The sequence below is a fragment of the Oncorhynchus gorbuscha genome, linkage group LG18 (genome assembly GCF_021184085.1).
Source record: "Oncorhynchus gorbuscha isolate QuinsamMale2020 ecotype Even-year linkage group LG18, OgorEven_v1.0, whole genome shotgun sequence".
NCBI lineage: Eukaryota > Metazoa > Chordata > Actinopteri > Salmoniformes > Salmonidae > Oncorhynchus > Oncorhynchus gorbuscha.
This window is the reverse complement of record NC_060190.1, coordinates 47,983,159-48,005,195: the sequence shown is the minus strand read 5'-3', so window position 1 is coordinate 48,005,195 and position 22,037 is coordinate 47,983,159. Positions and strand designations below refer to the sequence as shown.

The 22,037-nt window shown below is 43.8% G+C and overlaps 1 long non-coding RNA gene and 1 pseudogene across 1 annotated transcript; one reads left to right on the top strand and one right to left on the bottom strand.

Annotated features, from left to right (window-relative positions):
- Positions 1-22,037, top strand: part of LOC124004381 — an 82,938-nt pseudogene that overhangs the window by 25,282 nt on the left and 35,619 nt on the right.
- On the bottom strand, positions 2,296-11,098 carry LOC124004382. The gene is made up of 3 exons (XR_006833372.1): positions 11,062-11,098; positions 4,022-4,183; positions 2,296-3,647 (listed from the first exon to the last, which is right to left on the bottom strand). It is a non-coding gene; the product is annotated as an uncharacterized LOC124004382 (long non-coding RNA).

Below are 22,037 nucleotides of genomic sequence, written 5' to 3'. Positions count from 1 at the left end.
AGAAGCATTTCATGGTCCTGGAGTGGCCTAACCAGTCTCCAGATCTCAACCCAATAGAAAATCTTTGGAGGGAGTTGAAAGTCCGTGTTGCCCAGCAACAGCCCCAAAACATCACTGCTCTAGAGGAGATCTGCATGGAGGAATGGGACAAAATACCAGCAACAGTGTGTGAAAACCTTGTGAAGACTTACAGAAAACGTTTGACCTCTGTCATCGCCAACAAATGTTATATAACAAAGTATTGAGATAAACTTTTGTTATTGACCAAATACTTATTTTCCACCATAATTTGCAAATAAATTCATAAAAAATCCTACAATGTGATTATCTGGACTTTTTTTTCTCATTTTGTCTGTCATAGATGGAAGTGTACCTATGATGAAAATGACAGGCCTCTCTCATCTTTTTAAGTGGGAGAACTTGCACAATTGGTGGCTGACTAAATACTTTTTTGCCCCACTGTACCTCCTGATTCGCTGTCATAAGCATGCTGCTGTCTTTTGGTGGCAGGTCAATGTTATGCCACCAGGACTGCGGAAGTCTCTACCACAAGATATTAGGACTATAGAAACAACCTATTTTAAATAATAATAAATAAATAAAACACTTTTTTGCTTCTATTTGTTCATCTCTGACTTATCTTAGCCTCTTAATCCGTTCTGGTGTGTTGTGGTTTTATCCTTTTTTATTATTATTATTATTATTTTTGAGCGTTTATTTGACCTCTGCTAATGTTTCACTCTTAGCTATTTCATTGAGAAAAAATGTATTTACTATGACTGTGATATGTGGTTGTCGGTTAAATGACTAAATATGCTTGTCCTGCTACTACCTAAAACAACACATTTCACAAAAACTATCCCACTCACGTTCTGACCTTAGTTCCTTGATTAATTCTATGTGTTAGTTTGGTCAGGGCGTGAGTTGGGGTGGGTAGTCTATGTTCTTTTTTCTATGTTGTATTTCTGTGTTTGGCCTGGTATGGTTCTCAATCAGAGGCAGCTGTCGATCGTTGTCTCTGATTGAGAATCATACTTAGGTAGCCTGTTTTCCCCATGTTGGTTGTGGGTGATTATTTTCCCTGTCTGTGTTTGGCCTGGTATGGTTCTCAATCAGAGGCAGCTGTCGATCGTTGTCTCTGATTGAGAATCATACTTAGGTAGCCTGTTTTCCCCATGTTGGTTGTGGGTGATTATTTTCCATGTCTGTGTTTGCTCCATACGGGACTGTGGCGGTTTCCATTTATTCTCTTATTCTTTTGTTTTCTGTGTTTCTGTGATATTTCATTAAAAATTGTATTATGGCACTTACCACGCTGCGCATTGGTCCGATCCTTCCTACTCCTCCTCAGAAGAGGAGGACGAAAACCGTCACAATCCCATGTTTGTGACAATAAAACCTATATTTTCTTTTAACCTTTTGTAATATTTCTTCTTTAAACTTTTTGGGGGATATTGTGTGTTGTGTTCACATTGTTCATTCTATTGTAACAGGTGTCCTTGGGTTTGGTTAAGGTGCTCCGTAAATAACACTGACAGTCAGTCATCATTATTATCATTGTCTGTCTCAGCTGGGTAAATTAACGGTGCTCACTCACTGAAACACCATTCTGCACCATCATCATCATCACAATGCCCTCTGTAGCCTAACATCACATCTCGGCAACCAATTTGTCACTGTGTGTGTACGTGTGTCTGGGTGTGTGTGCGTGCATGAGTGATTGAGTGTGCACGTGAGTGCATATGCACGTGGGAGACAGAACGAGACAGGTTAGATGTATGGATACGAGTACTTTGTACATGTGTAGTGTACTGTACTGTATGTATGTATGTATGTCTAAAAAGCATTTGCAATTTCTGTAGAAGTAGGATGTTGTGTGGTAGAATATCAACGTTTAATTCATTAACCCTTTGACATGTACGAGCACACGTGTGTGTCTGATCGTTCTACAGTGGTCCCTGCAGCGGAGGCTTAAACCTGTGTGATTAGAACACTCCTGTGTAATTAGAACACTCCTGTGTGATTAGAACACTTCTGTGTGATTAGAACACTCCTGTGTGATTAGCACACTCCTGTGTGATTAGCACACTCCTGTGTGATTAGAACACTCCCGTGTGATTAGAACACTCCCGTGTGATTAGAACACTCCCGTGTGATTAGAACACTCCCGTGTTATTAGAACACTCCTGTGTGATTAGCACACTCCTGTGTGATTAGAACACTCCTGTGTGATTAGCAAACTCCTGTGTGATTAGAACACTCCTGTGTGATTAGCAAACTCCTGTGTGATTAGAACACTCCTGTGTGATTAGAACACTCCTATGTGATTAGCACACTCCTGTGTGATTAGAACACTCCTGTGTGATTAGAACACTCCTGTGTGATTAGAACACTCCTGTGTGATTAGAACACTCCTGTGCGATTAGAACAGTCAGCGTTTTTGAGCTGGCTACACTGTTTTGTCACAGAAACATTTTTCACAAACACAGTCTTTACAGCTATATGTCCTGGATGTGAGAAGTTCATGTTTGGATGCAGATGTTCAGACATTCACAGAAGTAGCAACCGCATAAAACAATTCTCATCCCAATCTAAAAATGTAGACTACATTAGTCCTAGCACTACCTGAGGTACGAGTGAGTTAATACAAGCAGTCATATTTAGTTAACTCTCGGCTGACAGAAACCATAATACGAATTAGCTAATAGCAATTACTATTTACAATTTATCACATGAGGGGTGAGCTCACCAGTGAACTAAATTATTTAGTCCATCTCTTTCTAAATGTCGAAAAGTAATCCGACAGTGGGTAGAGTTTGTGCCGCCGCCATGTTTGTTTATCCGCGTCAACCAAAGACGAGGTGACAAGATGAGTTGGGTCTGTTGAATTCAAAGGGGGTGCGTCGTCTACCATCATTTACTCTCCATCATTCACTTCCGTTAGTTTACTCGAAGATGAGTGAACCATCCCTTCACCTCGTTTGCTATAACATCAATAACATTGTTGACAACTGTAGCATTGTAGCTAAGCCTACCCTTTTTCTAACCTTAACTTTATTCTCTTAACCTCCTATGTCAATTAGCCTAACCTGCTGTGTGAGTTCTCCTAACCTACCACGTTAATTCACCTAACCTGCCACGTTAATTGTTCTAACCTGCTATGTAAACAAACCATCTGTGGGGCCAAATCATCAGTATCACCACACTGGCACCCAATCACATCCCCCTGACAGTCACTCAGTGTTGTTGTTTATGTATGTAGCTAGTGGCCTAAGCTGTAGCATTAGCAATGTCTTTCCAAAGACAACTCACAAATGTGGAAATTTTTGGAAATTCAAGTCTGAGTGTGAAAGTGAGGAATTAGATGCTGACAGTGACAGTGATGAGATGCTCTCCAGCCTTGTAGACTTTGAGAACCCTGAAAGCGAGAACCCCTTGCCAACCGACAAAGTCCCAGGTCCCTGGTGGTGATGGAGGCAGACCAACAGTGGGTGAAGTACGGAGGGTCTGAGGTAGCTGGAAAGCAAAGCAGCCGTTTCACCCCTCCTGGCCTTGCTGTTGGTTCTGATGAGTCCCAGTCTGGAGTGCAAAGTCCCTTGCCATTTCCATATGAGGCAGAGTGCTTCAAGTGGTTTCTGACAGAGGAGCTGGTGGGAGACATAATGGAAGAGACCAATCATTATGCCTTGGAGCTACAGGAGGAATGAAAGCCACAGGGAAGGTGGTTCACCTGACGGGAGAGAGAAAGATCGTGTGCTTGACTATAATCGCAAAATGGGGGCAGTGGATAAGGCGGACATGATTAACAGCTTTGTGGTATGCACTCAGAAAAGCATCAAGTGGTATAAGAATATATTTTTCCATCTGATCAACACTGCTGTCCTCAATGGCCACATAGTTCACCGCCAGCTAACAAGTGAAATCATTACTGAACAAGTTGTTTTTTTTAATTGAACATACAGTTCACATACAAATTAAATACAGTTCCATTATGCAATTATGTTGACATTATCTCACCCACCTCCCCACTACCTCATCATCCTCTCCACTCTCTTATCCGCCCCACTCCCTCTTCCAACAGTATGTAGTTAGCATACAACAGCTGTCTTCAATATTCAGCAAGGAAGATGTCCAATTCCAGTTATGATGTCAAATTAGGTTCAATTCTCTTTTTGTTTGGTTTCTGAAAGTACAAAATAAAGAGGAATTATTAGCAATTATAATACAAGATCAGGATAAAGTAATGAGACAATACTACAATGAAGTGACATAACTACACTGCTATAAAAATAACACGTCTCATTGACAACATGACAATTATGAATGATATAAGAAACAGTAACTGAAGGGCTCCACAAGGGCTCCACAAGGAGGCAGGGCAGAGCTATGCTAAACAGGCCAAGTGAATACACAGGCCAATGCAATGGTCATGCTAAGGCCAGGGCAACGTCAAAGCATACAACACAAGCCAATAGTTCTCTGACACCATTAGCATTGCTTTACAGAACGTATAGAAGAATATAGCTATGTAAGCACAATTGAGTTTAACACCATAAAGGTTATGCAATTAGTACCTTGCGTGTCCGCGGTTATAAAGGAATACACACAGAACACATTATGCTCCATACATTTCATTGTCACATGGCCCGAATACAACAGGTGTCGTCGACCTTACAGTGAAATGCTTACTTACAAGCCCTTAACTAACAATGCAGTTTTGAGAAGAAATAAGTGTTAAGAAAGTATTTACTAAATAAACTGAAGTTAACAATAAATAAATACAAATTAAAAATGTAAAAATTTGAAAATATTTTAAAAAACTAATATTTAAAGAGCAACAATAAAATAACACAATGTACATATGGTGTGGTACAGCAGAAATGACGTATCACAATATACAGAAACTGCATTATGATATGGTAATAAGGCAATTATTTTGATAGGAATGCACACCTGTACAATGTAATTATTAGTAAGAAAAACAACAATGAAGGCAAAGTGGGACCTAGAAGGAAAATGTGCCAGGGCGAAAATCAACCCCCTTAGAGGCTGCCAGAGGTCCGGACAACAAGCCCTCCGATTTGACACACTGAACTCTGTCGTTGAAGTATTTGGTGAACCCGGCGAGGCAGTCATTTGAGTAATTTTGGAACAGTAGCCATGTTTTCATCCAACCTTTTTTGCAAGTAAAGTACATGTCACGAAATCACACATTTGTCAGTAAACTTTCTAAATATCTCCAAAAGAAAATAGGCTAGAAAAGGTGGGATCTTTTTGTGTTTGTAAAATCAATTATACGAGAAATGGCTGTGGAAAACGTTTATGCTAAAATATTGATATAACAACCATCATATCGAAGCAAACTTGGAGTCAAGCGATGACATGTTGTGTGGTCCTCCCACTGCGACTCGGGAAACCTTGCAGTTTCTTAGGCTACAAATAAAATAAGTTCCGATGAACTTCACAGCGTGGTGAAAGTGTAAGACGATTCTGGTGACATAATAATCGATGCTTGTCTGCCGTTTGACAAATAAAAATAATCTCACTTAGGCTATACCTGCACTGTATCTGTGAGCTGTTGGCTAGAGCGCACGTGCCAATACCAGAGTGTGCACATTCGCTATATGGGGACAAAACCATCAGTAGAGATGAGAATGTGATGGAAAGCCATTTAAGTAGTATTTTTTATGCAGTACATGGGAATTCATCAGCAACAAGTCAATTTGATGGATACATATCTCTGGTGGGAAAATGTGCATATTGTTTTTATGCAGATTTTAGAATATTCCCATGAAAATCTTTCACCAATTGGATTGAAACCTAGCTAGTAAGTGTATTCTGACATCACATGTGTGAAACAAGGTTAAACAGTGTCTTGTAAATACCTACAGAGGAGTCTGATGGGGCAGAGCATAGTTGTGTTCACCACTGGAGACCTAATGGCTGCCACCATCACTGGACACACACACGCAGTCACACGCACAAGTACTGTAAACAAATATATATTGAGAATCGTTCAAAATTCAAGTCAACTAAATTAGTCAACTCACTCAAATTGTCTTAACCTATGAAATCAAATTGAATCAGCTAAAGACTACGTGTTTACTCAACTTAGAAATTCACAACCATGAAGTGAAATCTACTGAAGCAACATAACAGCTGTGCTGAATAAAAAAAATGTATTTGGGGTGGGCAGCGCTCATTAGAAATATACCCAGCATTCTTTGCAACCGTACATTTTTTACATTTACATTTTAGTCATTTAGCAGACTCTTTAATCCAGAGTGACGGATTACCAGGACATGTGCTCTACAGCTGCAACATCGAGAGCATCCTGACTGGTTGCATCACTGCCTGGTACGGCAATTGCTTGGCCTCTGACCGCAAGGCACTACAGAGGGTAGTGCGTACAGCCCAGTACATCACTGGGGCTAAGCTGCCTGCCATCCAGGACCTCTACACCAGGCCGTGTCAGAGGAAGACATTAAAAATTGTCAAAGACCCCAGCCATCCCAGTCATAGACTGTTCTCTCTACTATCGCATGGCAAGTGGTACCGGAGTGTCAAGTCTAGGACAAAAAGGCTTCTCAACAGTTTTTACACCCAAGCTATAAGACTCCTGAACAGGTAATCAAATGGTTACCCGGACTATTTGCATTTTGTGCCCCCGCCCCAACCCCTCTTTTACGCTGCTGCTACTCTCTATTTATCATATATGCATAGTCACTTTAACCATATCTACATGTACATACAACTTCAATCAGCCTGACTAACCAGTGTCTGTATGTAGCCTCGCTACTTTTATATCCTCACTAGTGTATATAGCCTGTCTTTTTACTGTTGTTTTTATTTCTTTACTTACCTATTGTTCACCTAATACCTTTTAGGCAATATTGGTTAGAGCCTGTAAGTAAACATTTCACTGTTGTATTCAGCACACGTGACAAATCAACTTTGATTTGATTTGATTTGACCTAAGTCCGTGCCTTCAACAAAGGTAGATAAACAACCACATGTATAAAATAACAAGTAAAACGTTTCAGTAACCGTTTTCTGAAAATGTCGTTGAAGTTAAAGTGGCCTGTCGGTGAAATGAGAAAGACAATTATTAAAACTAAAATAAAATGCATGAGCAAGAGACAGATGGGAGCATGATGTTCACTACTGAAAGCTCTATTATATCATGGTTAGGGTTGTTTAGTCAATATATAGTCTACTTAACTAGACAGTTAGCTTCATTGAAAATAGGGAAGCTAGCTATCTCTGCTTAAACTTAAACTGATTCAACTATAAGCAGTAGGTTATGCTGACAAATGGTGCAGTTGCCTTACCTATCTTGTATTAGTCCAAGTAAATGTGGTGTAAGTTGGAGAGCTTGACATTTTAAGTTGATAGAGCTTGAAAAAGCCCATGCAACTTTATGACTGGGAATAATATTTTGAAACAACAAATGTGTTTTTACAGTGAGCACTCAAACACACATTCAATGACATTCCATATTTACATCACCATGGTCTTGTAGCGGATGCGAGCTTCAACTGGAAGCCAGTGGAGAGAACGGAGGAGCGGGGTGATGTGAGAGAACTTGGGAAGGTTGAACACCAGACGGGCTGCGGCGTTCTGGATGAGTTGAAGGGTTTAATGGCACAGGCAGGGAGCCCAGCCAACAGCGAGTTGCAGTAATCCAGACGGGAGATGACAAGTGCCTGGGTTAGGACCTGCGCCGCTTCCTGTGTGAGGCAGGGTCGTACTCTGCGGATGTTGTAGAGCATGAACCTACAGGAACGGGCCACCGCCTTGATGTTAGTTGAGAACGACAGGGTGTTGTCCAGGATCACGCCAAGGTTCTTGGCGCTCTGGGAGGAGGACACAATGGAGTTGTCAACCGTGATGGCGAGATCATGGAACGGGCAGTCCTTCCCCGGGAGGAAGAGCAGCTCCGTCTTGCCGAGGTTCAGCTTGAGGTGGTGATCCGTCATCCACACTGATATGTCTGCCAGACATGCAGAGATGCGATTCGCCACCTGGTCATCAGAAGGGGAAAGGAGAAGATTAATTGTGTGTCGTCTGCATAGCAATGATAAGAGAGACCATGTGAGGTTATGACAGAGCCAAGTGACTTGGTGTATAGCGAGAATAGGAGAGGGCCAAGAACAGAGCCCTGGGGGACACCAGTGGTGAGAGCGCGTGGTGAGGAGACAGATTCTCGCCACGCCACCTGGTAGGAGCGACCTGTCAGGTAGGACGCAATCCAAGCGTGGGCCGCGCCGGAGATGCCCAACTCAGAGAGGGTGGAGAGGAGGATCTGATGGTTCACAGTATCGAAGGCAGCCGATAGATCTAGAAGGATGAGAGCAGAGGAGAGAGAGTTAGCTTTAGCAGTGCGGAGCGCCTCCGTGATACAGAGGAGAGCAGTCTCAGTTGAATGACTAGTCTTGAAACCTGACTGATTTGGATCAAGAAGGTCATTCAGAGAGAGATAGCGGGAGAGCTGGCCAAGGACGGCACGTTCAAGAGTTTTGGAGAGAAAAGAAAGAAGGGATACTGGTCTGTAATTGTTGACATCGGAGGGATCGAGTGTAGGTTTTTTCAGAAGGGGTGCAACTCTCGCTCTCTTGAAGACGGAAGGGACGTAGCCAACGGTCAGGGATGAGTTGATGAGCGAGGTGAGGTAAGGGAGAAGGTCTCCGGAAATGGTCTGGAGAAGAGAGGAGGGGATAGGGTCAAGCGGGCAGGTTGTTGGGCGGCCGGCCGTCACAAGACGCGAGATTTCATCTGGAGAGAGGGGAGAAAGAGGTCAGAGCACAGGGTAGGGCAGTGTGAGCAGAACCAGCGGTGTCGTTTGACTTAGCAAACGAGGATCGGATGTCGTCGACCTTCTTTTCAAAATGGTTGACGAAGTCATCTGCAGAGAGGGGAGGAGGGGGGGAGGGGCGGAGGATTCAGGAGGGAGGAGAAGGTGGCAAAGAGCTTCCTAGGGTTAGAGGCAGATGCTTGGAATTTAGCGTGGTAGAAAGTGGCTTTAGCAGCAGAGACAGAGGAGGAAAATGTAGAGAGGAGGGAGTGAAAGGATGCCAGGTCCGCAGGGAGGCGAGTTTTCCTCCATTTCCGCTCGGCTGCCCGGAGCCCTGTTCTGTGAGCTCGCAATGAGTCATCGAGCCACGGAGCGGGAGGGGGAGGACCCCAGCCGGCCTGGAGGATAGGGGACATAGAGAGTCAAGGGATGCAGAGAGGGAGGAGAGGAGGGTTGAGGAGGCAGAATCAGGAGATAGGTGGGAGAAGGTTTGAGCGGAGGGAAGAGATGATAGGATGGAAGAGGAGAGAGTAGCGGGGAGAGAGAGCGAAGGTTGGGACGGCGCGATACCATCCGAGTAGGGGCAGTGTGGGAGGTGTTGGATGAGAGCGAGAGGAAAAAGGATACAAGGCAGTGGTCGGAGACTTGGAGGGGAGTTGCAATGAGGTTAGTGGAAGAACAGCATCTAGTAAAGATGAGGTCGAGCGTATTGCCTGCCTTGTGAGTAGGGGGAAGGTGAGAGGGTGAGGTCAAAAGAGGAGAGGAGTGGAAAGAAGGAGGCAGAGAGGAAAGAGTCAAAGGTAGACGTGGGGAGGTTAAAGTCGCCCAGAACTGTGAGAGGTGAGCCGTCCTCAGGAAAGGAGCTTATCAAGGCATCAAGCTCATTGATGAACTCTCCGAGGGAACCTGGAGGGCGATAAATGATAAGGATGTTAAGCTTGAAAGGGCTAGTAACTGTGACAGCATGGAATTCAAAGGAGGCGATAGACAGATGGGTAAGGGAGAAAGAGAGAATGACCACTTGGGAGAGATGAGGATCCCGGTGCCACCACCCCGCTGACCAGACGCTCTCGGGGTGTGCGAGAACACGTGGGCGGACGAAGAGAGAGCAGTAGGAGTAGCAGTGTTGTCTGTGGTGATCCATGTTTCCGTCAGTGCCAAGAAGTCGAGGGACTGGAGGGAGGCATAGGCTGAGATGAACTCTGCCTTGTTGACCGCAGATTGGCAGTTCCAGAGGCTACCGGAGACCTGGAACTCCACGTGGGTCGTGCGCGCTGGGACCACCAGAGTAGGGTGGCCGCGGCCACGCGGTGAGGAGCGTTTGTATGGTCTGTGCAGAGAGGAGAGAACAGGGATAAACAGACACATAGTTGACAGGCTACAGAAGAGGCTACGCTAATGCAAAGGAGATTGGAATGACAAGTGGACTACACGTCTCGAATGTTCAGAAAGTTAAGCTACGTAGCAAGAATCTTATTGACTAAAATGATTAAAATGATACAGTACTGCTGAAGTAGGCCAGCTGGCAGTGGGTGCGTTGTTGACACTACACTAATCAAGTCGTTCCGTTGAGTGTAATAGTTTCTGCAGTGTTGCTATTCGGGGGCTAGCAGGCTAGCTAGCAGTGTTGTTTACGTTACGTTGCGTTAAAGAACGACAATAGATGGCTAGCGAACCTAGAAAATCGCTCTAGACTACACAATTATCTTTGATACAAAGACGGCTATGTAGCTAGCTAAGTAGCTAGCTACGATCAAACAAATCAAACCGTTGTACTGTAATGAAATGAAGTGAAAATGTGATACTACCTGTGAGTGCGACCGGGTAGTTGAGTTCTATACAGAAGACGTTGGCTAGCGTTGGCTAGCTGTTGGCTAGCTAGCAGAGTCACCTACGTTAAGGACGACAAATAGCTGGCTAGCTAACCTCGGTAAATTAAGATAATCACTCTAAGACTACACACTCTAAACCTAAACAACACAATTATCTTGGATACGATGATACGAAGACAGCAAAGACAGCTATGTAGCTAGCTAACACTAAACTAATCAAGTCGTTCAGTTGAGTGTGATAGTTTCTCCAGTGCAGCTAATCAGTGGACGTTAGCTAGCTGGCTAGTGAAGACTACGTTAGGACGGCGAAATACGATAATTACGCAATTATCTTTGATACAAAGACGGCTATGTAGCTAGCTGAGAAGAATTTGCTAAGATAAGACAAATCAAACCGTTGTGATATAATGAAATATAATGAAAAAGTTATACTACCCGTTGGAGCGACGTGCAGATGCGACCACTCGCTCCAACCGGAACCGGAAGTTTTTATGGTACACACACTCCCTGTAACACGCACACTGTCTGCAGACAGTGCAGAATTATATATTTTTTTAAGACTTCTTCTCACTTATACATTTCAAAATCCCTGACAGTTTTCCCAAACTCTAGCTCTGACACACACATTCTTCCCTACACACACAGAGTGCACTTGTCAAAGTTCCCAGCAAACTCTGAGGCAGCGTTTAAACCTGGCCACTGAGGTGCAGAGCATCTATCATTAAAGCCAGATGAAGGCTGAAGTGAACAATGTGTTCTCCCTCATCTCCTCTATGCCTCTCTCTCTCTCTCTCTCTCTCTCTCTCTCTCTCTCTCTCTCTCTCTCTCTCTCTCTCTCTCTCTCTCTCTCTCTCTCTCTCTCTCTCTCTCTCTCTCTCTCTCTCTGTGTGTGTGATACTGAGCTCACCTTCTGAGGAAGAAGTAATAGATCATTATGTGAATGAGTGTCACACATTGAACACATTGTGCCCTGGTAGTTATTGTGTCTATTAAGAATTAACTTCTGATGGCGCTGTAATTATCATTTGGGACTGGAAGAGAGATAACGAGAGAACACACTCGGCTCTGACTGAATAAATCTGCCTAATTTAGGCATGTACTTATTTCAAATGACAACTATTGTAATTCATAAGTGTGTGGGTGTATGTGTGCCCTGTGTGTGTGTTTCTCTTATAAAGTTCCCATTCGCCCTCTGAAGAAGTCATTAAGAACAAATGTGTGTAGGATGCTTGTCTGTGTGTGTGTGCTTGCCCATGTTTTTGCAAGCTTGCATGTGAGTTGATATTTGTGTGTGTGTGTTTGAGCGCCTGTGCATGGTTTTGTATATGCGTGTGTGTGTGTGTGTGTGTGTGTGTGTGTGTGTGTGTGTGTGTGTGTGTGTGTGTGTGTGTGTGTGTGTGTGTGTGTGTGTGTGTGTGTGTGTGTGTGTGTGTGTGTGTGTGTGTGTGTGTGTGTGTTGTGTGTGTGTGTATATGCTTGTGTGTGTGTGTGTGTGTGTGTGTGTGTGTGTGTGTGTGTGTGTGTGTGTGTGTGTGTGTGTGTGTGTGTGTGTGTGTGTGTGTGTGTGTGTGTGTGTGTGTGTGTGTGTGTGTGTGTGTGTGTGTGTGTGTGTGTGTGTGTGTGTGTGTGTGTGTGTGTGTGCCCCTGCGTAGGTCAAAATAGCTGCCTTTGGCTGGAGGGTAAGCTAAGCTGCAGAAAATACAATTTCATGCCCAGGTCAATCCTTCACAGTGGCAGAATGCGACACAGAGAGGAGCATCTTTCCCCTGCATAAAAACATTAGCACTGTGGTTCTGTGAATGACACGCCATACAGTAGAGAACATTTACACAACAGTTACACAACTGAACCTATAACGTATGATTATAAAATGAGAGTCTCAATATATGTGATGATGTGACAAGCTTTTGCAAAAAGCAGACTTTCCTGGGCAGCATTTTGGCTGCAGAGCAACAGAGGATTAAATAACAATCCATCTCTGTAACTGATGCGGTGTGCGATTGATTGCCCTGATAATAATTGTAATCATTTATCTTCCGAATTGCTGTCAGTGCAGAGTAAGTCACCTTGTCACCTCGCAATGGCCAGAACAAATCCAGCAGATCCAGTGGATAAGGGATCTGCAGTTGGTCCAGAATTCTCTTATGCTACAGTTTCATCCCAGCCCTCCCCTCCTGGCTGCCTGCTCTCTGGCAGCAGTTAAACGGCCTTTTGTCAGGAGCTTCTGGTTAATCCAGTACAGTAGCTAGCTAGCTTGTCTCTCAGCCGGCTGTGCAACAGCAGCCCCATTGACATGCAGATGTGGCAGAGTGGCTTCATCATGTGTTTAGCCTAGTGTTAAACTAATCCTCAGTGTGTGGGTGTGAAGCGGTGGCCTCAATGCAGTGGTTTTATATGGACCCTGCGGCGTTGCCTCTTATCAGGTTTTCATTGGGGGAGGTGGTGGCAAGATAACACATCAGTAGAAGCCCTGGTTCCCCTGAGCGGAGTGAGATCGAGACAGAGATAAAGATAGAGACAGACAGGGAATACTGAGAGGCTCCACTACATCACTGACTTTGACATTACCTCTGTGATCATTAAGTCTGAATTGGGTAAATGAATTGCCAATTTCAGCAGCCTTAGGCACAGCTGGGTATGTGCACGGGGGTGGGGGGCTGGGTGGCGGTGTGTGTGTGTGTGTGTGTGTGTGTGTGTGTGTGTGTGTGTGTGTGTGTGTGTGTGTGTGTGTGTGTGTGTGTGTGTGTGTGTGTGTGTGTGTGTGTGTGTGTGTGTGTGTGTGTGTGTGTGTGTGTGTGTGTGTGTGTGTGTGTGCCCGTATATCTGTGAGCCATGTGCTCTTGCTAGACTGTTGGGGGTGACTGGGAATTCATGGAGGGCAGACATTGTGTCAAGGTCAAACCAATACATATACATTACCATTACCATAAGCAGTAATGCAGCACTCCTATAATGATATATTTACTTGTATATAATTTGTATAGGTAAAAAATGTTCATATATATTTTATATACACTACCGTTCAAAAGTTTGGGGTCACTTAGAAATGTCCTTGTTTTTGAAGGAAAAGCACATTTTTTGTCCATTAAAATAACATCAAATTGATCAGAAATACAGTGTAGACATTTATAATGTTGTAAATGACTCTTGGAAATGGCTGATTTTTAATGGAATATCTACAAAGGAGTACAGAGGCCCATTATCAGCAACCATCACTCTTGTGTTCCAATGGCACTTTGTGTTAGCTAATCCAAGTTTATCATTTTAAAAGGCTAATTGATCATTAGAAAACCCTTTCGCAATTATGCAATTATGAAAACTGTTGTTCTGATTAAAGAAGCTATAAAACTGACCTTTTCAGACTAGTTGAGTATCTGCAGCATTAGCATTTGTGGATTTGATTACAGGCTCAAAATGGCCAGAAACAAAGTTCTTGTTCTGAGAAATTAAGGCTTTTCCATGCGAGGAATTACCAAGAAATTGAAGATCTCATACAATGCTGTGTACTACTCCCTTCACAGAACAGCGCAAACTGTCTCTATCCAGTTAGAGAAGAGGAGTGGGAGGCCCCGGTGCACAACTGAGCAAGAGGACAAGTACATCAGAGTGTCGAGTTTGAGAAACAGACGCCTCACAAGTCCTCAATTGGCAGCTTCATTAAATAGTACCCACAAAACACCAGTCTCAACGTCAACAGTGAAGAGTCGACTCCGGGATGCTGGCCTTCTAGGCAGAGTTGCAAAGAAAAAGCCGTATCACAGACTGGCCAATAAAGATTCAAAATTAAGATGGGCAAAATAACACAAACACAGAGGAACTCTGCCTAGAAGGCCAGCCTCCACAGTGGATATTAACATGATCATGTATTCACAGCTCAGCTGTTGTTACAGACAAAGAGTTAAAGTGTCTGCTAAATTGTCAAATCACATTTCTTGTGTGACAGTACAACATTATCTCAAGGTTCACTGTCTTCATCAACCCTTCAATTCATTATACCAGGATGATGTTTGTATGGTAGGGAGAAAGTATTGGATGGAGGAAGAGGTAAAAATATCAATCGACATGTCAACATACACACTGTCTTTCCCTCCGTCTCATAATCTCTCTCACTTCATCTCATTTCCTGCATCTCTCTCTCCCTCCATCTCTTTCTCTTCTCCTTCTCTATCTCCATGTCTTTCTCCCTCCATCTCTTTCTCTCTCCTTCTCTATCTCCATGTCTCTCTCCCTCCATCTCTTTCTCTCTCCTTCTCTATCTCCATGTCTCTCTCCCTCCATCTCTTTCTCTCTCCTTCTCTATCTCCATGTCTCTCTCCCTCCATCTCTTTCTCTTCTCCTTCTCTATCTCCATGTCTTTCTCCCTCCATCTCTTTCTCTCTCCTTCTCTATCTCCATGTCTCTCTCCCTCCATCTCTTTCTCTCTCCTTCTCTATCTCCATGTCTCTCTCCCTCCATCTCTTTCTCTCTCCTTCTCTATCTCCATGTCTCTCTCCCTACATCTCTTTCTCTCTCCTTCTCTATCTCCATGTCTCTCTCCCTCCATCTCTTTCTCTCTCCTTCTCTATCTCCATGTCTCTCTCCCTCCATCTCTTTCTCTCTCCTTCTCTATCTCCATGTCTCTCTCCCTCCATCTCTTTCTCTCTCCTTCTCTATCTCCATGACTCTCTCCCTCCATCTCTTTCTCTCTCCTTCTCTATCTCCATGTCTCTCTCCCTCAATCTCTTTCTCTCTCCTTCTCTATCTCCATGTCTCTCCCCCTCCATCTCTTTCTCTCTCATTCTCTATCTCCATGTCCCCTGTACAATCCAATAAGCTATTACGCTACCATTGATCTTCTCCTCAGCCAGACATTTGCATTTGGGGCAGAAAAGTGATAAGCAGAGGGGATAGGGGAGGACAGACAGAACAGGGCTGTCTTAAAGGAGAGAAGGAGAGAGAGATGGAGACGTATAGAGTTTGGCAGGAGTTTAACACTTTAGCACCACTCCGACCGTGTCAGATCAATGCTGTCTCTCTCCTTTGTCGCTGGAATAGTGTGTGTGTGTGTGTGTGTGTGTTCACTGATCTGATGCTATTGTAAATCACTCAGTAAGACAGGATGCAAGGCTGTGCTGCTGTCCAGCCACTGTCTGCTTGGCTCAGACTGCATCTTTTCAGGTAGATGCAGGATATCATGCCCAGCAAATGATCACGTGTTAAATCAACACCGCCAGTGTTAAATTTAACACTGGGCCAGTGTCTATATGGGTCCACACTTTTGAGTGTTAAATGAACACTGTGCTTAGTGCTGACGTTGTTATACTTTATCAGTGTTAGGGAATTAACACGTTCATTGTTACGCAATAACATCTTATATTGTATTTCTAACCATTACACCAAGAGGTATCTCTTGACAAGGCCACTCAGTGTTGAGTTAAGGACAATACAACAATATTTACAAGTCTTTATTGCCACATGCTCTTATGTAAGCATTTACAAAGACTTCAGAATTGGCAGCCAACATGCTCAAATTGTAATTAACATAACCATAGACCCCTTAAACTGGTACAACACTTCCAGTCACAGGTGGCCAAAAATAAACATTTGAACGCCACGCACCCACTAACGAATCAAATATAATTTCCCAGTGTACGTTGCCTTTTCGAGTGATTTCCAGTTACCACCCATGACTGTATTTGTTATTGACAGAGACATGGCTGTTGAATTCGTTTCAGTCCTGTGGACTTCACCAAGTGTTCCTGCTGTAGGTGAATGTTATTATTAAAATTAAACTGTTTATGACAATACTTTACATATATCATAAGGCTTTACTTTGATGGCCAAGTTTTACCCTAACCCAATGGTGTTAGGCACCTCCTGGTTTACAGGCCACATCAGGCCTGCAAGTCACATTATACTGGCTTACAAAGTTATGTGTAATTCCCATTAGAATCTAGCCAGAGTTAGGACATCCAATAATTTGAATTTTTATTCACCCGCAACCTGCATTCACAATTACTGTCAGGGTTTGGAAACTGCCATTTAAAAAATCAACACTAGTTAACACTGGCCAATTTGCTGTTTATGTCTATATGTCTGTGTGTTCCTTCACTACTACTGTATGGGTGTAATATGTTTTTATGTGTAATGTGTTACATGTATATGTACTGAGCCTGTTGAGTAAATGTATGTTCATGATATGGTAGCACATGGTTTGACCTATAGATATTAATACCATGTAACCTGAAATGATGGTTTGCCAATGCACACTGAGGCAGAACAGTACAGAAGCACGAGAAGTGAATAGTGAGTTGAGATAAGAGAAGCGAAACAGAGGGTTCTAGTATCATGAAGTCATTTCATCCACTTCTTTGATGATGTCATTAATCCCTACACCGCATCATCATCTCCTTCAGTCCTCTTTTCTCTCATTCTCCCACTTCCCTCTGTGAGAATGGTGGTGTTTATGGTAGGTGTGTAGTTACAGATGGTTCTGAAACAAGTCAGAGGTAGTAACAGACCATTCTTGACTGTGGTCAGTTTAGGAGAGGTGATGACGACCATCATGTGAGCTGCCGACCCCCCCATCCTTCTCTCTCTCTCCCCCTTTCCGTCATATTTTCTATTTCTTACTCTTCCAGGAGATCTGTCTCCCTCTGTTTCCCTCCCTCACTACAGAGAAATGGAGGCATGTCAGGACCAGCAGCCACACAGACCGGTTGCAGCTGAGCTTAAGCTGTGACAGCCTTTTAGCTTCTGTGGAGGGAGAGGGAGAGGGAGAGAGAGAGAGAGAGAGAGAGAGAGAGAGAGAGAGAGAGAGAGAGGGGAGAGAGAGAGAGAGAGAGAGAGAGAGGGGAGAGAGAGAGAGAGAGAGAGAGAGAGAGAGAGAGAGAGAGAGAGAGAGAGAGAGAGAGAGAGAGAGAGAGAGAGAGAGAGAGAGAGAGAGAGCGAGAGAAACTCTAATACTGACGGCTCATTGAAGATCCTCTTCAAGTCTCTCCTATTCAAAGGATCTTCCTCTCTCACAACTAAAATAGCTCCTGCTCATAGCGTTTCGGATTTGTAAACCAGTTTTTCAAATGTAGCAAATTTTTAGTAGCTACAGTTACAATGGCACCCGCAATAAAAGGCAACAATGAAAGATGACCCTAAAAAAAACTAAACAAATTCTGATTGTACACTAAAAAGAGGGATAATGGTGGAGAGGAATGAAGAGGGAGGGAGGGAGGGAATAGGAATGCCAGCAGGAGAGTCATGGAGTAAGGCAGGGTAGAGGGTTACAGAGCACAGAGGCAGAAAAAAGAGAGTTTGAAATGGGGGAGAGGAAGCGGTGCACAGAGTGAGGGATGGAGAGAGAGAGAGAGAGTGAGAGAGGAATACGGGGGAGCTAGGTTGATATCTGCAGCGCTCCAGCTGTGAGCTTAGCCTCCCCCGTCACAGTAGACTCAAGTGCAAGCTTTCACCACTGCTTAACCGCCAGAGAGAATGCAGGGGGAGGGAGGGATGGATAGAGAGAAGGTTTGAGGGAGAGAGAGCACAGGAGAAGAGAAGGGGAGAGGAAAGGGATGATGCAGAGTGGATGTCTGTGTTTATTCTGTCTCTCAGAGGAGCTGGGCTCAGAGGGAATGACTGATTAGAGGAGAGGTGGATGTCAAGTGTAGAGCTAGTCTTTACCCCCCCATCTCTCTGTCTCTCTCTTTCTTTCTCATTCTCCCTCTTTCACTCTCAATCTAGTCTCTGAGATACTGTTAATTAGTGATTGAGGAGAGGGGGGATTGAGCAGAGTACTGAGTGAGTCCTTCTATAGGTGTCTGTCTTTGTGTGTGTGTGCGTGCCTGTGTGTGTGTGTGTGCGTGCGTGTCTGTGTGTGTGTGTGTGTCTGTGTCTGTGTCTGTGTGTGTGTGTGTGTGTGTGTGCGTGTGCGTGTGTGCGTGTGTGCGTGTGTGCGTGTGTGCGTGTGTGTGTGTGTGTGTGTGTGCGTGTGCGTGTGTGCGTGTGTGCGTGTGTGCGTGTGTGCGTGTGTGCGTGTGTGCGTGTGTGCGTGTGTGCGTGTGTGCGTGTGTGTGTGTGTGTGTGTGTGTGTGTGTGTGTGTGTGTGTGTGTGTGTGTGTGTGTGTGTGTGTGTGTGTGTGTGTGTGTGTGTGTGTGTGTGTGTGTGCCTTTTACACTACAGATCATCACCCCAGTACCAAACTGCTGGACATTTATGGACAACATTTATGGACAACACTTTGTCTCATGAAGTGAAGGAGTACATTCTGTTACATTGACAAACAGTAGAAAAATACCACTGACTGTTTAGATATATTCTGAATAAACCATCTCCCTCTGTCTGTCTCTCTCCAGGCAGCATGAACCGTCCGGGGGCGGTCCCTGCCTTCCTCAGGACCCCCACGGTGATCCCGCCCCCGCTGGACATGAAGCAGTACCTGCAGTTCCCCATGGACACAGCTCTACCACAACACAGCATGGGCCTGTTCCACAACTTCAACACAAACAGTTACTCAACAGTGAGTAAACGGACTCCACACACACATGCAGGCACGCACCACACGCGCAGGCACACACCACACGCACACGCACACACACACACACACACACACACACACACACACACACACACACACACACACACACACACACACACACACACACACACACACACACACACACACACACACACACACACACACACACACACACACACACACACACACACCTCATACTAACACATCATAGACACAGACTAACACAGCATACACACACATGTAGACTCCCCATCCCCCTCTTTTACAACTTCAGCACTGTGGTTGAGTGGACAGCAGCAGGCAGGCACACATACACAGGGTCACCTCTCCACTTGGCCGGGTTCCCAAGAGCACGCAAATAAAGCATACACAATGAGTTTCCACCCTGACTGTATATTCAGAGGTCATACACTCTGTTTTAGCAGGGGAAAGCCTACTGTTTACTGTAAAAATACATCCATACACTGTCCGTGTGTGTTGCCAACTTCATATTCTGCCTTATGCAGTACATTGTGAATAGTCAATGCTATCTATCTAATGGAGTGTCACTGACTAGTCAGACCAAGGGGAAGATTTCACACATCAACCCTAATGTCTCAACACATCAAACAGATTAGCATTCCACAGAACATCCAGCTGCATGGTTGTTTCAATGTGTGTGTTTCCATTGAAAAGCATATACACAAAAACAGTCATATTCAAAACAACACGGTCATGTTCACAACAACACAGGACAGAATGCAGCAGAGAGATATGGTAAATGACTAGCCTATAACTTGAAATATACCACTAGTGCAGTCTTGATGCAGGCTGTCTGACAGAATATTGTGGTGCAGTCTTGTACCTGTAGCTCTCTGTCTGACAGACTATTCATCGTAATTGGCTTTGGTTTCACATAATATTCCTGGATAGAGGACAGTGGGATGAACGTGCCTGTCATTTAGAGGTGTCTTTTCATGAATGAAGACAGGGGATGTATTCTAATGAAGTGGTGTGGTTTTACTGGATGACCCTCAATAATTAGCAGACAAGTGATTACAGCTCCCTGTGGCAGCATGAGGCTCTGCATATACACAAAATGCCCAGGCAAGCGTTTTACCGCAATACAATAAGTTATGGCTAATCAATTTTATAAGTGTCACTGCCAGTGTTCCACATAGTCAGCGTTTTTAGACAAGGCCCCATTCAGTTCATTTCCAGATTGGGTTTCAAGTGAAGGTCAGCGACAAAGTAGTGGTGCACACGCACGCGTGAGAGCGGCACACACACAGATGGGCACACACACACACACTTTCACGCACACACACATACACATGCAGCAGACCCTCCCATAAACTAAGTTTCCATCCAATCATTTTATGCACGTAAAGTTCATCCGATAAAAATGTAATGGAAAGAGCAAATTTGTCGGTAACCTTCCAAATGTCGAACAAAACCAAATGCGCTAGACAAGGTGGGATCGTTTTGTGTCTGTAAAATTAATTACGCCAGAAATGGCGGTGGAAACGCTATTATGTCCAAATGTTGATATAATAACCATCATATGGAAGTAAAGTTGGAGTCAAGCGATGACATGTTGTGTGGTCCCTCCCACTACGATTCAGGAAGGAACTTCACAGGCTGGTGAAAGTGCAAGGTGATGAGCTTGATGCTCCTTTCCAATAAAAATCAAGGGTCTTATTATTCTGATGACATGATGATTGCTTGGTGTTACCGTAGATTGTAAACTCTCCAGGTCAAAACATAGAAGGTGGGTTTCACCAACATGGTTTCAATTAATCTAGGATTAGAGCTAATCTAGGTTTGTAAATCTAGGTTTTAAATTAATCAGAGATGTGTTGCTCCGCTTCATTTTAAATCTGGATCAGTAAATCTATGATTAACAGTTTTAAACTATGATTAGTTATTATTATAGTTATTATTATATTATATATTTATTATTATTATTAGTGACATGTTACACCAAGATATGATGTATTTTGTGAGTTGAAACGAAGTAGCTAGCCTACTTGACAAATGAGGCCACAAAGTTGCTACTACTGAACTACTGAAACTCCATCTTGAAAGGTTCTCATGGGTTGGCGGATTTGAAATAAAATCTGTAATTTGCCAGTACTAGACAGAAAACGAATTGGTTAGCTAATATTAGCTACTGTAGCTAGCTAGTTTATAAACCGAGCTAGCTAACATACACTATTGTTTATTATTGTCATTACTTAAGGTTATTTAGACATGTATTATTTGTCCGCTAGCCACCTCATCATAGCATGTCAAAGAAGTTCAAAATTCTTCATTTATGAAAATAAACTATTGTTGGAGCTGATGGAGGAATTTAGTAATGTACTGGAGGATAAAAAGAGAGACAACACGACTGTCAAAAAGAGGGAAAGACCTGGGCCATTTTATGCGACAAATGCAATAGATCTACATGGATTAAATAGAAGAGGGACCCAAATTGGATGAAAGCGTGCTGGATCTTTTTATTACAGTAAGAAAAAGCCAAAAAGGATGTGGCAGAGGAGAGGCGGGGGCTATTTCAGACCGGAGCCGGACGGGGGCCTCCGTCCAAAGGAATTGATCCTATCTCCCAGAAGATATGCGAGATGATTCCCCAGCAGTTTTCCCCTCTCCATAACCCCAATGATGACGACGGACAACTTGACCCACCAATATTTAGTAAGCATCAATAACTGGTAAATATCCATGCCTATAATGCACATTAAAACTAATGTTAATGCTACTTCACCACAATGTTAACGTTATCAGCCCGTTACAGCATGTTGCATAACATCTTCATTCGTATCAAGGCTGGGCATATCATAAGCCCCAATTCAATTGTTGCACAAAATGGGCACGTAAATAGCCTACTAATAATGAGTTAATTATCATAAAACTCAACAGGAT